Below are 17,436 nucleotides of genomic sequence, written 5' to 3'. Positions count from 1 at the left end.
TAGGCATACCTCCCCTGCCTCTTCTCGGCTGTTTTGATGCTACTTGTCGTCTTGTTTCCAACAAGCTTGAGTTTGCTCAATTCGGAGCTCATATGCAGAAGTTATGGCAGTTCTGGTTTTCTCGAGTGTGGTTTTTGTCAGGGTCCCAGCGGTAGTACCGTGGTACCCAGCGGTAGTACCGCTGAGGATTCACAAGCGGCAGTACCGCTCCGCAGCGGTAGTACCGGCGGTGACTCCGCAACAGTACTACTGTTGGCTTACCAGGTCCCTACCGCGTCGTTTCGAGGGGTCTTTTTCTGTGTCGGATTGTGCGGTACCTCGCTGCAGCAGTAGTGCGGCAGTACCGCTCCTTAGCGGCAGTACCGCCCTTCCTCAGCGGTAGTACCGCCCGGTTCCCTCTTTCCCTTTCCCCTTCGTTCTGCGCGGCAGTACCGCCAAAGGGAGCGGTAGTACCGCTTAACCCTGCGGTAGTACCGCTGTCTCCTGCAGTACTACCGCCCCAAGGTTCTGTTTTGTTGCTCCTTTTCCCTGTTTCTTCTGCCTGAGCGGTAGTACCGCTCGTGGAGCGGTAGTACCGCTCGTGTGCGGGCTGAGCACATAACGGTTGGATTTTCCCCCTCCTATAAAAGGGGGTCTTCTTCCCCAATGAACCTTATCCTTTGAGCTCGTGTTCTTCCCCCATTGTTGACCTTCTTCGAGCTTGCTAACTCTCAATCCCTCCATGGATTCTTGCTAGTTTTTGAGGGAAAAGAGAGAGGAGATCTAGATCCACATTTCCACCAATCACTTTCTCCTCTATGTGAGGGAAACCCCTTGGATCTAGATCTTGGAGTTCTTGGTGTTCTCTTTCTTGTTCTTCCTCTCATTTTCCTCCCTAGCATTAGTTGCTTCGGTGGGATTTGAGAGAGAAGGACTTGGGCACTCCGTGTGCCCTTGCCATTGCATTTGTTGCATCTGTTTGAGTTCTCCACGTGATACGTGGAAGTTACAAGTTGAGAAGCTTATTACTCTTGGGTGCTTGGTACCCTTGAGCTTGTTCCTCTTGGGTGCTTGGGCGCCCTAGACAGTTGTTGGTGTTCGGAGCTCAATCATTGTGGTGCAAAGCTCCGGGCAAGCATCGGGGTCTCCAATTAGGTTGTGGAGATCGCCCCGAGCAATTTGACGGGTACCGGTGACCGCCCCCAAGGGTTGCCAAAGTGTACGGGTTCGGTGACCGCCCCCCAAGGGTTGCCATTTGTACGGGTTCGGTGACCGCCCTCAAGGGTCCCTTAGTGGAATCACGGCATCTTGCATTGTGCGAGAGCGCGAGGAGATTACGGTGGCCCTAGTGGCTTCTTGGGGAGCATTGTGCCTCCACACCGCTCCAAACGGAGATTAGCATCCGCAAGGGTGTGAACTTCGGGATACATCATCGTCTCCTCGTGCCTCGGTTATCTCTTACCCGAGCCCTTTACTTATGCACTTTACTTTGTGATAGCCATATTGTTTCTTGTCATATATCTTTCTATCACATAGTTACTTATCTTTCTTAGCATAAGTTGTTGGTGCACATAGGTGAACCTAGTTGTTTTAGGTTTTGTGCTTGGCAAATTAACCACTAGGTTTATTCCGCATTTGTTCAAGCCTGAACCGTAATTATTTTAAAAATGCCTATTCACCCCCCCTCTAGGCGACATCCACGATCTTTCACCTGCGTGGTAACCATTGAAACCACAATCCCTCGTAGCAAGCTTTTCCGTTTTGAATCATATTGGATTCTAGATCCTGGGTTTATGGACGTGGTGCAACAAGTTTGGGACAAGCCAGTCTACAATAAAAATGTGGCAGCTACGTTTTGTCATCAGTTTAAAGCCCTCCGACATGCTTTAAAGATTTGGAGTAAACATATTTCACGGCTATCTATTACGATCACCAATTGTAATGAGGTCCTTGCTGAGTTAGATGAATTGGAAAACAAACGATGTCTTACGACTCCTGAAACAAATTTCAGAAACATCCTCAAAACACATCTTATCAGGCTGCTCAAATACCAGAAGCTCTACTGGAAAAAGTGTTGCACCATTCGTTGGATCAAGTTCGGGATGAGAACACCAAGTTCTTTCAAGCTATTGCCACACAAAGATTTTGTAAGAACAACATTGCCTCATTCCACACTGATGACGACCAATGGGTTGATGATCACCCTAGTAAAGAAGCACTCTTACAGTCCACATACAAAACCAGATTGGGGACCATTACGCAATGTGATATGAAGTTTGACTTACCTTCTATAATCCAGCGCGCAAGCAACCTTGATCTTCTCACTGAGCCGTTCACTCCAGAAGAAATTTATGGAGTTGTCAAGGAAATGCCACCTGATCGTGCCCCTGGACTTGATGGTTTCAGTGGAGCTTTTCGCAAAGCCTATTGGCCGATTATGAAGCATGATTTCTACTCTCTTTGCTCGCAATTCTATGAAGGGAATCTTGACATCACCAGCATCAATGATGGTCTCATTACCCTGATCCCCAAAGTAAACTTGCCTGAATTAGTCAATAACTATAGACCAATCACCTTGCTTAATTGCTGTCTAAAACTGCTGACGAAGCTACTAGCCAATCGATTGCAATGCATCATATTACAGCTAGTGCACCGTAATCAATACGGCTTCCTCAAGGGGAGAACCATCTAGGACTGCCTTGCATGGGCCTACCACTATATTCATCAATGCCATGCTTCTGGTCGGGAAATCATCCTACTCAAGCTCGACTTCGCCAAAGCATTCGATACAGTCGCACATGAGCCCATGATTAATACCATGCATCATATGGGCTTTAACGATCATTGGATTTGCTGGATTAATTGCCTCTTCTCTTCTGGCCGATCATCCGTTCTCCTTAATGGTGTGCCCGGTCGACAATTCCCATGCAGATGCGGGGTTAGGCAAGGGGACCCGCTTTCACCGCTAATCTTTGTCCTCGCAGCGGAATTACTTCAGGCAACAATTAATGACGCTTTCCAACAAGGCGAACTTGACCCCCCCGTTTCTTTGCATTGGATAGACTGATTATCCGGTCCTTCAATACGCAGATGACACACTCATTGTCCTCCCTGCATGCACACATCAAGCCACTCTAGTTAAGCTGATCCTGTCTGACTATGCTTCCTCCATTGGTCTCAAGATTAATTTCCACAAACCCACGATGATCTCGATCAATCTTGACGCGACTGTCACGACCAATCTTGCTAGTGTCTTTGGGTGTGCAGTTCGCTCGATGCCGTTCACTTACCTTGGCCTCCCATTGGGCACTACCCGACCCTCGATCCAAGAGTTTATGCCTCTGGTTTGCAGATTGGAAAGGAAACTTACACCCACCATTGCAATGATGTCGTATAGTGGCAATCTCTCTTGGTTGAATGCCTCAGTCACGTCTCTTTCTGGTGTTTTCCATGTGCACACTCAAATTCCCACCCAAGCTCATCGAGATCCTTGATAAGATTAGACGCAGATGCCTCTGGACCAAGAAAACTAAACAGGGTGACAAATGTAACTCCTTGGCTGCTTGGGATATGGTCTGTAGACCCAAAAAAAGGAGGTTTAGGGGTGATCAACTTGAAAATCCACAATGAGGCCTTGTTACGAAAATTCTTACACAAATTCTTTAACAGACAAGATGTGCCTTGGGTTAACCTTATCTCGGACAATCATTATGTTGGCAAGATTCCACACGCTGTTGACCCGGCTGGTTCGTTCTGGTGGAAAGATATCCTAAAGCTGACTCCCATTTATCAAGGAATCTCTCAAGTTCAGCTGGTTGATAGAACGTCGACCCTCTTTTGGAAAGATCTTTGGAGGGAGGAGGTTTTGCAGATCTCGCACCCTCGTGCTTTCTCGTTTGGGATCTGTCTGTAGCAGATGCAATGGCCACTACGGACCTGCATGAAACCTTTCACCTTCTCATCTCACCCCAGGCTCTTGTTGAGATCCATGATATTCAGTCACAACCAACGTGTATTTCTCCATCGACATCACTGCATGATGTTTGGCACTATTCTTGGGGATCCACGGTTTACAAACCAAAGGACTATTACAACAACTACTTTAGAGACGGGGAGACGCATCCTGCATCCGGTCAACTTTGGAAGTCCAAGTGCACTATGAAAATCAAAGTGTTTGGTTGGCTCTTGTTTCATGACAGGCTCAACACACGCAACATGCTGAAGAGGAGACACTATAATATTGGAAACAACTTCAACTACATCCTCTGTGGCTAGCACATTGAGGAGACAGTGGACCACATGATCTTTACCTGTCCTTTTAGTCAGAGCTGTTGGGCTAGGCTACACTTTGACTGGCCGGCCTTTCAGTGCCGCCTCACTCTCCTTCAAGCCACAAAAGACACCTGGCCGAACCCCTTCTTCTATGAAACATTCTTGATCACAGCTTGGAGCATATGGAAGGAGAGGAACAACAAGGACTTTAGAGGACTGGCTCCTAGTGTGGACTCTTGGCTCAAATGCTTCAACACTAGTAGAAAAAGGCTCATTTGTCCCGGTTCATAAGGCCCATCTGTCCCGGTTGGGGAACCAGGACTAAAGGGTCGTTACTAATGCCCTAGGCCTTTAGTCCCGGTTCTTATACAAACCGGGACAGATGGGCCTCCACGTGGCCGCTCCGGCGAGCCCAGGCAGGAGGGCCTTTGGTCCTGATTGGTAGCACCAACCGGGACCAATAAGCTTCCACGCGTCAGCATTTCAGCGGCTGTTTTTTTGAAAGGAGGTGGTTTAGGGGTTTTGGGGGTTAATTTAGGTTCGTATATGTAGCTAATAGAGAGATGTGTCCTCTCTTATCTTCGTGCTACTGCTACTGCTATGCCTAAACATGACTTAGATTGAAGTGAGGCAACATGTGGTGCATGTCGAAAGTAATTCTAATCCTAACTTGATCAAGTTTAGATTGTACTACTTTCGACATGCACCACATGCATGTTGCCTTCACTTAAATCCAATCCATGTTCATTTCACCCACAGATATATAATAACTCTTCATGCTCGCATCATGCATCATCATAATAACAAGTCCTACTAATCATCATCATACAACTTCTACTCGTTATTAATAACAAGTCATACGATCATCATCCTCATAGTCATCGAACCAACCCTACTTAATTGTTCTTACCACATGATCATCAGTATTAGGTAGGACCTAAATACCCTCTTTAAGGTAAAATAGCATAAAACAAAATAGACCCTAACTCTCCATTATGGAGAATGGAGATCATTCTGTCTCCAATTCTTTCGCTTCCTTTTGCTTCCAAGAACCTCCTTACGACTGTCCATACATTTTTCCATCCTTTGATTTGCATGTCTCCACTTCTTTTAGAAATCTGGTATGGACAGTTGAGATACGTAGGATGACCTGGCTGTATGTTCAAAACATTAAGGCTACCTTTCTGATACATCAAATGAGGCACACAATTCTCTGGGATTATCTGTTGAAAAACATAGTAATAACTTCATAGTTAGCAATGATGTACTAGTTTTAGAAGTATGCAGAAGATGCACGGATGTCGTAATAGTAAAAAATCTTACCAGGGTATCTCCATGGTAGTTACCGTAGTTGAACACATGCACTAGTGGCACGTATTGACCATAATGTTAAGGAGTTTGATTGTAGATATTGTAATTCTCAATGTCAGTACAAAATCCGACCAGATGATTTTTCTCCTTGTAAGTTAATTCGGAGCCATCGATGTAGTGGGTTTTGTCTACCATCTCCCGCACATTCTTTGAACAATGAAAATAAGCTCTCAATGGAAATAAGCTGTCAACTATTTTGAAATAAACAATATAAATTAGCTAATAACTATGTTTGAGAAACTCACATAGCGGTAGAATTGGAGGCGTATCAACAAGGACCCAAATGTCCATATTGTCTTGCTCGATTTCAGGATCACCAAGATCCATGGTGACAAGCATACCCTCATCAAAACCATACATCTTGCAAAGTGATTCCCATTTTTTGCAACCAAAATGGGTTACACTCTTAGAATTGTACAACTTTACTTCAAAATCCACATCATGATGAGTCCTTAGGTGAATTTTCTTTGTTTCGAAACTTTCATGGTCTTCAAAACCCATCCTCTCCAAGACATAGCGCCTTGCATGGAATGGGATAAGCTACTCGAATTATAAAAGATGAAAATTACACGTTGAAATAGTTATAGTCATGCTTAATTACGGAAAAACACTTGTCGTCGTTGCGTACCGTTTCAACATCAAAGGTCTCCTCGAGCTTAATGCTGAAGCGCCGATCATTGTCCGGGTGAGACATGTCGCACAGACCTCGATCGTCATGGCACCAGCTGCACTCCCCCGGGAGACTTTCGTCGTCTGATGACAACATTTCCTACGTCCATAATTCAAAGATTAAACTTGTACAATTAAATATATGTACTACAAAAACTAAATTAGATCATTATTATTCATCACAGGTTGACTATCGGTCTGTCGAGTCTTTTCTTGAAAACTCTTAGCTCATGTGGTGTATATATTCGACTCTCGGTGATGGTCGCTCCTCACTTTGTCCGTACATCGACTCTCGGTGATGGATGCATTCAATTATAAGCAAAACTACATCATCTCTTGCGTCCGTACATCGTCGAATATTATCACTAATACACCTCGAATACTATCATATATATAACATCGCTAGTACAGCTAGAACCGTAGAGCCCGACGGGTATCGGCACGGGTGGTGGACACCCAAAGAGAAGGAACCATCACATGATCGCTCCAGTGAGATCCCTGAAGAACCTGCCAGGTATTGTCGAACCTGCCCTCCAACGCAACCATGTAGCGACGGACGTGCTCGTCCTCCTCACTGACACGGTGACGTACCACCTCCGCGGTGCCCGGAAGCCTTGGCACCGTCACTGGCCCACGCGACCGCCACCAAACGAGGATCGGGTCAACGATGGGCTGGCTCCTCACCAACCTACGCCCCCCGAAAGGTAGCACATCCCAAAACCATCCCGGCGGAGCCCAGTCCCGGACATGGCCCCTCTGATCAAGCCGGCCTCCTTCGCCAAGTCGACGACGAGGATGCGGGATAGGCATCGTCGACGTCGATGCGGGAATAATTGCTTTAACTAAAAAAATAAACTATTTCTATTAATTTTCTTGCTAAAAATAAACTACTTCTATAGTAAAATAAACTAGTTTATTAACTCAAGTAGTTCAACTACTAAGCACTTACTATAAATAAAATAAAGTAGTACTTGCTAAAAATAAACTACTTATATATATAGTAAAATAAAGTAGTTTTATTAAATCAACTAGTTCAACTACTAATTAATTAAGCACTTTCTAAGTAGTACTTACTAAAAGTTATCGGGGAGGGGGGTATATCGACCACGACATACCTGATAAAAAAATAAGAAGAGGAAGAAGAAGAAAAAAAGAGGAGAAGAAGAAAGGAATAGAGGAGCAGACCGAAGAAAAAAAATAAAAAAAGAGGAGAAGAAGAAGGAATAGAGGAGAAGAAGAAGAAATAGAAATAGGAGAAGAAGAAGGAATAGAGGAGAAGAAGAAGAAATAGAAATAGATATTTCTATTTCTTCTTCTTCTCCTCTTTTTTTTTCTTCTTTTTCATCTTCTTATTTATTTCTCCTCTTCTTCCTCTCCTCTTCTTCTTATTCTTCTTCTTCTTCTCCTTCTTCCTCTTCTTATTTTCCCTTTTTCTCTCCTTTTTCTTCTAAATATTTCATATACATAAATGACTTTGATCATACACAATTTTCCTATACATACACAATATGAACATATACATAAATTGACAAAGAAAATTCTATGAACAAAAAAATCATAAAAATTCTATGAACAAAAATACAACAGAAAAAAATCATAAAAATTATATGAACAAAATCTAAACTACACATCTAAATTAATACAACTAAATTACAACAACTGAATTTACTACACATCTAAACTACACATCCAAATTAATACAACTAAATTACAACATCTATATATAGGGGGCGCGGCGGCAGCGGCGGCGGCGGCCATTACAGGGAGGAGGAGGAGGGGATCGGCGGGCAGCGCTCACAGGGTGCGCGGCGAAGGCGACGAGGAGGCAGGGCCGGCAGCGTCGAGGCAGGGATGGCACGGGGCGGCGACGGCGTCGGTCCGGGGCGGCACAACGTCGGGGCGGCGCGTCGGAGGCAGGGGCGACGACGGCGACAGCGAGACAGGGGGGCAGCCTGGCGGCGCCGTGACGGGGGAATGAGCAACTGAACGAAAAATTTACAAGTCCTGCTTATATAAACGAGGCATTGGTCCCGATTCGTGGCACAAACCGGGACCAATACCCCCTTTAGTCCCGATTGGTGCCATCAGCCAGGACCAAAGGTCAGTTTTCGGCAGCCCAAAAAGCGGGAAGCGGCTGCCTTTGGTCCCGGTTCGTGGCACCAACCGGTACCAAAGGGGGGCATTCGTACCGGTTGGTGCCACGAACCGGTTCCAATGCCCCCCTTTAGTCCCGGTTGATGGCACCAACCGGGACCAAAGGTCTCGTTCTGCCCATGCCCAAATGTTTAGTCCCACCTCGCTAGCTGAGAGGGGCGCGCAGTGGTTTATAAGCCCCACTGCCGCACCCCTCTCGAGCTCCTCTCCATTGCAGGCTTTCGGGCCTAATTGTCACTGGTATGCCCGATGGGCCTACTGGGCCTTCTGCTGGCCTGAATCCTAGCCCATGGATGGGTTTCTAGTCGTATTCATGCCGTGGAGGCCCAGTAGGTGGCATATTTTCTATTTTTTTCCCTGTTTTTTTGTTTTCTTTTTTGCTTTATTTATTTTGTTTTGTTTCTACTTACAACAAAAAACTCATTTTATTTTATTTTGCTATTAAAGTTTCTAACAAAAACAGTTCTTTATGAAAATTCCTTTTGCTTTTAATGATTTTGAACAGAAAATACTTTAATAATTTTAGTTGCATCAATTTATATGTAATTTTAGTTTCAATAATACTAGAGATTGCTTATAATGTTTTGAACAGAAAATACTTTGATAATTTTAGTTTCATAAATTTTATTTATGTTATTAAAGTTTATTTTATTTTATTTTATTTTGTTTCTGCTTATATATTTTATTAAAGTTTATATTATTTTGTTTCTAATTACTTATTTATTTTATTTTATGACAATTCTTTTTGCTATTAAAGTTTGTAACAAAAAAGTTCTTTATGAAAATTCTATATAATTTTAGTTTCAATAATACTAGAGGTTTATAAAATGCAACATTCAAAGCATTTCAACAAAACATTCAAAGCATTTCAACAAAACGGACAATCTGTTTCGAGATATCAGGGTTTCATACGGAAACTCGTCTGTTACAACATGCATTTCAAATGAACTAGGAAAAGGTTGAAAGTTGGCATGGTATCATCATAATAGTTGTGGACAGAAAGTCTTCACTTTTTGTTTGCTTGTGTGCTTTGCTTACGCCGTAACCATGGATAATCTTCATCGTTTATCAGGATGCTTGGGTCAGCCTTGACTTTGAAGGGAGGAATTTCATGAAACTTTTCATAATCTTCGGACATGTCTGTCTTGCCCCCCACTCCCACGATGTCCCTTTTTCTTGAAAGAACTATGTGGCGCTTTGGCTCATCGTATGATGTATTCGCTTCCTTATCTTTTCTTTTTCTCGATTTGGTAGACATGTCCTTCACATAGATAACCTGTGCCACATCATTGGCTAGAACGAACGGTTCGTCAGTGTACCCAAGATTGTTCAGATCCACTGTTGTCATTCCGTACTGTGGGTCTACCTGTACCCCGCCTCCTGACAGATTGACCCATTTGCACTTAAACAAAGGGACCTTAAAATCATGTCCGTAGTCAAGTTCCCATATGTCCACTATTTAACCATAATATGTGTCCTTTCCCCTCTCGGTTGCTGCATCAAAGCGGACACCGCTGTTTTGGTTGGTGCTCTTTTGATCTTGGACGATCGTGTAAAATGTATTCCCATTTATCTCGTATCCTTTATAAGTCAATACAGTCGAAGATGGTCCCCTGGACAATGAGTACAACTCATCACAAACAGTGTTGTCACCTTCGAGACGTGTTTCCAACCAACTGCTGAAAGTCATGATGTGTTCACATGTAATCCAGTCGTCACACTGCCCCGGGTGTTTGGAGCGCAGACTGTTCTTGTGTTCATCGACATACGGGGTTACCAAGGTAGAGTTCTGTAGAACTGTGTAGTGTGCTTGAGACCAAGAATGCCCGTCCCTGCATATTATTGTGTCTGCTCCTAGCATGCCTTTTCCAGTCAGTCTCCCATCATACCGCGATTTAGGGAGGCCTATCTTCTTAAGGCCAGGAATGAAGTCAACACAAAACCCAATGACATCCTCTGTTTGATGGTCCATGGAGATGCTTCCTTCTGGCCTAGCACGGTTACAGACATATTTCTTTAGGACTCCCATGAACCTCTCAAAGGGGAACATATTGTGTAGAAATACGGGGCCCAGAATGACAATCTCATCGACTAGATGAACTAGTGCGTGCGTCATGATATTAAAGAAGGATGGTGGGAACACCAGCTCGAAACTGACAAGACATTGCGCCACATCACTCCTTAGCCTTGGTATGATTTCTGGATCGATCACCTTCTGAGAGATTGCATTGAGAAATGCACATAGCTTCACAATGACTAATCAGACATTTTCCGGTAGAAGCCCCCTCAATGCAACCGGAAGCAGTTGCGTCATAATCACGTGGCAGTCATGAGACTTTAGGTTCTGAAACTTTTTCTCTGGCATATTTATTATTCCCTTTATATTCGACGAGAAGCCAGTCCTGACCTTCATACTGAGCAGGCATTCAAAGAAGATTTCTTTCTCTTCTTTCGTAAGAGCGTAGCTGGCAGGACCTTTATACTGCTTCAGAGGCATGCCGTCTTTTTCGTGCAAACGTTGCAGGTCCTCCCGTGCCTCAGGTGTATCTTTTGTCTTCCCATACACGCCCAAGAAGCCTAGCAGGTTCACGCAAAGGTTCTTCGTCACGTGCATCACGTCGATTGAGGAGCGGACCTCTAGGTCTTTCCAGTAGGGTAGGTCCCAAAATATAGATTTCTTCTTCCACATGGGTGCGTGTCCCTCAGCGTCATTCGGAACAGCTAGTCCACCGGGACCCTTTCCAAAGATTACGTAGTGTAAATCATTGACCATAGCAAGCACGTGATCACCGGTGCGCATGGTGGGCTTCTTCCGGAGATCTGCCTCGCCTTTGAAATGCTTGCCTTTCTTTCGACATTGATGGTTGGTCGGGAGAAATCGACGATGGCCAAGATACACATTCTTGTAATCTCTCTGTCTATATAACATGCAACGCGTCGCTGCCAGAGGCATACGCTTCATCCAATCATTCATGGTATTCAGAGCCAACTTCCTCTCCAACATCCAACCCTAGTCATGGCTAGCTCCAGCTCCGTCGCCGCCGCTTTTGCCCTCATTCCCATCGCTGATAAGCTGCACCGGGGTAACTACCTGGTCTGGCGCGCCCAAGACCTAGCCACCATCCGTGGAGCACAGCTGATTGATCATCTCAATCCTGATCACCAGTTCCCGGAGCCTAAGCTTACCGACAAAGATGGTAAGCCGACAAATGTGCTGAACCCGGAATATCTCATCACCTTGGCGCAAGACTCGCAGGTGCTGAGTTTCATCTTCAACTCGATCTCGCCACCTGTGATGATCCAAGTCGCCCACTGCACCAAGGCCGCCACGACATGGACCGCCATCAGGGAGATGTTTCTCTCCCAGATGCAGGCCAACATCGTCAACACGCGGATCACCCTCTCCACCACCAAAAAGGGCACCGTGACCATCGCCGACTACATCGGGCGCATGAAAGCGCTGGGCGACGAGATGGCTTCAGCAGGCAAGCCGCTCGACGATGATGACATGGTCTCCTACATCCTTGCAGGGCTGGACTACGACTACATCTCGTTTGTCTCGTCCATCTGCGCCGCGAGGACTGAACCAATCAAGGTAGCTGAACTTTACTCTCAGTTGATCGGCTTTGAAAAGCGTCTTGCTATGTTCGAAGGTGGCAACCACTCCTCCCAGTCCTCAGCAAATGCCATCTCTCGTGGCCGTGGTGGTGGCCGCGGTGGAGGTGGCCGTGGCAATGGCGGTGTTGGGGAACGTTGCAGAAAACAAAATTTTCCTACGGTTTCACCAAGATCCATCTATGAGTTCATCTAGCAACGAGTGATTAGATGCATCTACATACCTTGTAGATCGTGAGCGGAAGCGTTCAAAGAACGGGGATGATGTAGTCGAACACGACGTGATCCAAATCACCGGAGATCCTAGCACCGAACGGACGGCACCTCCGCGTTCAACACACGTACGGAACAGCCACGTCTCCTCCTTCTTGATCCAGCAAGGGGGGGAGGAGAGGTTGAGGGAGATGGCACCAGCAGCAGCACGACGGCGTGGTGTTGATGGAGCTGCAGTACTCCGGTAGGGCTACGCCAAGCACTATGGAGGAGGAGGAGGTGTTGGAGAGGGAGAAGGAGGCAACCAAAGGCCAAAGTCTGAAGTCCCTCCTTTCCCCCACTATATATAGGAGGGCCAAGGGGGGGTGGCCGGCCCTAGGAGATCCAATCTCCTAGGGGGGCGGTGGCCAAGGGGGGTTTCCCTCCCCCCCAAGGCACCTAGGAGGTGCCTTCCCCTCCTAGGACTCTTCCCCCTCAAACCCTAGGCGCATGGGCCTATGTGGGGCTGGTGCCCTTGGCCCATGTAGGCCAAGGCGCACCCCCTACAGCCCATGTGGCCCCCCGGGACAGGTGGACCCACCCGGTGGACCCCCGGGACCCTTTCGGTGGTCCCGGTACAATACCGATAACCCCGAAACTTGTCCCGATACCCGAAACAGGACTTCCCATATATAAATCTTTACCTCCGGACCATTCCGGAACTCCTCGTGACGTCCGAGATCTTATCCGAGACTCCGAACAACATTTGGGTTACTGCATATACATATCCCTACAACCCTAGCGTCACTGAACCTTAAGTGTGTAGACCCTACGGGTTCGGGAGACATGTAGACATGACCGAGATCGCTCTCCGGTCAATAACCAACAGCGGGATCTGGATACCCATGTTGGCTCCCACATGCTCCACGATGATCTCATCGGATGAACCACGATGTCGAGGATTTAATCAACCCCGTATGCAATTCCCTTTGTCAATCGATATGTTACTTGCCTGAGATCCGATCGTCGGTATCCCAATACCTCGTTCAATCTCGTTACCGGCAAGTCACTTTACTCGTACCGTAATGCATGATCCCGTGACCAGACACTTGGTCACTTTGAGCTCATTATGATGATGCATTACCGAGTGGGCCCAGTGATATCTCTCTGTCATACGGAGTGACAAATCCCAGTCTCGATCCGTGTCAACCCAACAGACACTTTCGGAGATACCTGTAATGCACCTTTATAGTCACCCAGTTACGTTGTGATGTTTGATACACCCAAAGCACTCCTACGGTATCCGGGAGTTACACGATCTCATGGTCAAAGGAAAAGATACTTGACATTAGAAAAGCTCTAGCAAACAAACTACACGATCTCACGCTATGCTTAGGATTGGGTCTTGTCCATCACATCATTATCCTAATGATGTGATCCCGTTATCAATGACATCCAATGTCCATAGCCAGGAAACCATGACTATCTATTGATCAACGAGCTAGTCAACTAGAGGCTTACTAGGGACATGTTGGTGTCTGTTATTCACACATGTATTACGATTTCCGGATAATACAATTATAGCATGAATAAAGACAATTATCATGAACAAAGAAATATAATAATAATGCTTTTATTATTGCCTCTAGGGCATATTTCCAACAGTCTCCCACTTGCACTAGAGTCAATAATCTAGTTACATTGTGATGAATCGAACACCCATGGAATTCTGGTGTTGATCATGTTTTGCTCTAGGGAGAGGTTTAGTCAACGGATCCGCTACATTCAGGTCCGTATGTACTTTACAAATCTCTATGTCTCCATCTTGAACATTTTCACGAATGGAGTTGAAGCGACGCTTGATGTGCCTTGTCTTCTTGTGAAACCTGGGCTCCTTGGCAAGTGCAATAGCTCCAGTGTTGTCACAGAAGAGCTTGATCAGCCCCGACGCATTGGGTATGACTCCTAGGTCGGTGATGAAATCCTTCATCCAAATTGCTTCATGTGATGCCTCCGAGGCTGCCATGTACTCCGCTTCACATGTAGATCCCGCCACGATGCTCTGCTTGCAACTGCACCAGCTTACTGCCCCACCATTCAAAATATACACGTATCCGGTTTGTGACTTAGAGTCATCCAGATCTGTGTCGAAGCTAGCGTCGACGTAACCCTTTACGACGAGCTCTTCGTCACCTCCATAAACGAGAAACATTTCCTTAGTCCTTTTCAGGTACTTCAGGATATTCTTGACCGCTGTCCAGTGTTCCTTGCCGGGATTACTTTGGTACCTTCCTACCAAACTTACGGCAAGGTTTACATCAGGTCTGGTACACAACATGGCATACATAATAGAACCTATGGCTGAGGCATAGGGGATGACACTCATCTCTTCTATATCTTCTGCCGTGGTCGGACATTGAGCTGAGCTCAATTTCACACCTTGCAAAACAGGCAAGAACCCTTTCTTGGACTGATCCATTTTGAACTTCTTCAAAATCTTATCAAGATATGTGCTTTGTGAAAGACCTATGAGGCGTCTCGATCTATCCCTATAGATCTTGATGCCTAATATATAAGCAGCTTCTCCAAGGTCCTTCATTGAAAAACTCTTATTCAAGTAGGCCTTAATGCTGTCCAAAAGTTCTATATCATTTACCATCAAAAGTATGTCATCTACATATAGTATGAGAAATGCTATATAGCTCCCACTCACTTTCTTGTAAACACAGGCTTCTCCATAAGTCTGTGTAAACCCAAACGCTTTGATCATCTCATCAAAACGAATGTTCCAACTCCGAGATGCTTGCACCAGCCCATAAATCGAGCGTTGGAGCCTGCACACCTTGTCAGCATTTTTAGGATCGACAAAACCTTCCGGCTGCATCATATACAATTCTTCCTTAAGGAAACCATTAAGGAATGCCGTTTTGACGTCCATTTGCCAAATTTCATAATCATAAAATGCGGCAATTGCTAACATGATTCGGACGGACTTCAGCTTCGCTACCGGTGAGAAAGTCTCATCGTAGTCAACCCCTTGAACTTGTCGATAACCCTTAGCGACAAGCCGAGCTTTATAGATGGTCACATTACCATCCGCGTCTGTCTTCTTCTTAAAGATCCATTTATTTTCTATGGCTCGCCGTTCTACGGGCAAGTCAGTCAAAGTCCATACTTTGTTTTCATACATGGATCCTATCTCGGATTTCATGGCTTCTAGCCATTTGTCGGAATCCGGGCCCGCCATCGCTTCTTCATAGTTCGAAGGTTCACTGTTGTCTAACAACATGATTTCCAAGACAGGGTTGCCGTACCACTCTGGTGTGGAACGTGTCCTTGTGGACCTTCGAATTTCAGTAGGAGCTTGATCAGAAGTATCTTGATCATTATCATTAACTTCCTCTCTAGCCGGTGCAGGCACCTCAGGAACATTTTCTTGAGTTGCGCCATTTTCCGGTTCAGGAGGTAATACTTCATCAAGCTCTACTTTCCTCCCACTTACTTCTTTCGAGAGAAACTCTTTCTCCAGAAAGGACCCATTCTTGGCAACAAAGATCTTGCCTTCGGATCTGAGGTAGAAGATATACCCAACAGTTTCTTTAGGGTATCCTATGAAGACGCATTTTTCTGATTTGGGTTCGAGCTTTTCAGGTTGAAGTTTCCTGACATAAGCATCGCATCCCCAAACTTTTAGAAACGACAACTTAGGTTTCTTCCCAAACCACAATTCATACGGTGTCGTCTCAACGGATTTCGACGGTGCCCTATTTAAAGTGAATGCGGCAGTCTCTAAAGCATAGCCCCAAAAAGATAGTGGTAAATCGGCAAGAGACATCATAGATCGTACCATATCTAATAGAGTGCGATTACGACGTTCGGACACACCATTACGCTGAGGTGTTCCAGGCGGCGTGAGTTGTGAAACTATTCCACATTTTCTTAAGTGTGTACCAAACTCGTGACTCAAGTATTCTCCTCCACGATCTGATCGTAGAAACTTGATTTTCCTGTCACGTTGATTCTCAACTTAACTCTGAAATTCCTTGAACTTTTCAAAGGTCTCAGACTTGTGTTTCATTAAGTAGACATACCCATATCTACTCAAGTCATCAGTGAGGGTGAGAACATAACGATAGCCACCGCGAGCCTCAACACTCATTGGACCGCACACATCAGTATGTATGATTTCCAATAAGTTGGTTGCTCGCTCCATTGTTCCTGAGAATGGAGTCTTGGTCATTTTACCCATGAGGCATGGTTCGCACGTGTCAAATGATTCGTAATCAAGAGACTCTAAAAGTCCATCAGCATGGAGCTTCTTCATGTGTTTGACACCTATGTGACCAAGGCGGCAGTGCCACAAGTATGTGGGACTATCACTATCAATCTTACATCTTTTGGTACTTACACTATGAATATGTGTACCATTACGCTCGAGATTCATAAAGAATAAACCATTCATCATCGGAGCATGACCATAAAACATATCTCTCATATAAATAGAACAACCATTATTCTCGGATTTAAATGAGTAGCCATCTCGAATTAAACAAGATCCTGATACAATGTTCATGCTCAAACTTGGCACAAAATAACAATTATTGAGGTTCAAAACTAATCCCGTAGGTAAATGTAGAGGTAGCGTGCCGACGACGATCACATCGACCTTGGAACCATTCCCGACGCGCATCGTCACCTCGTCCTTCGCCAGTCTCTGTTTATTCCGCAGCTCCTGCTGTGTGTTACAAATATGAGCAACGGCACCGGTATCAAATACCCAGGAGTCACTATGATTACTGGTAAGGTACACATCAATTACATGTATATCAAATATACCTTTGGTTTTGCCGGCCTTCTTGTCCGCTAAGTATTTGGGGCAGTTCCGCTTCCAGTGACCACTTTCCTTGCGATAAAAGCACTCAGTCTCGGGCTTGGGTCCATTCTTTGGCTTCTTCCCGGCAGCTTGCTTGCTGGGCGCGACAACTACCTTGCCGTCCTTCTTGAAGTTCTTTTTACCCTTGCCCTTCTTGAACTTAGTGGTTTTATTGACCATCAACACTTGATGTTCCTTCTTGACTTCTACCTCTGCTGATTTCAGCATAGCAAATACTTCAGGAATGGTCTTTTCCATCCCCTGCATATTGAAGTTCATCACAAAGCTCTTGTAGCTTGGTGGAAGCGACT

General features: G+C 45.4%; 1 pseudogene; it reads left to right on the top strand.

Moving 5' to 3' along the window:
* The first annotated feature begins 11,935 nt into the window (after positions 1-11,935).
* LOC123038460 (uncharacterized) lies at positions 11,936-12,077 on the top strand (annotated as a pseudogene).
* Positions 12,078-17,436: the final 5,359 nt, after the last annotated feature.

Source organism: Triticum aestivum, chromosome 2A, assembly GCF_018294505.1.
Source record: "Triticum aestivum cultivar Chinese Spring chromosome 2A, IWGSC CS RefSeq v2.1, whole genome shotgun sequence".
Lineage (NCBI taxonomy): Eukaryota > Viridiplantae > Streptophyta > Magnoliopsida > Poales > Poaceae > Triticum > Triticum aestivum.
The sequence above is the reverse complement of the archived record's forward strand: the minus strand, read 5'-3'. Positions and strand labels throughout refer to the sequence as shown.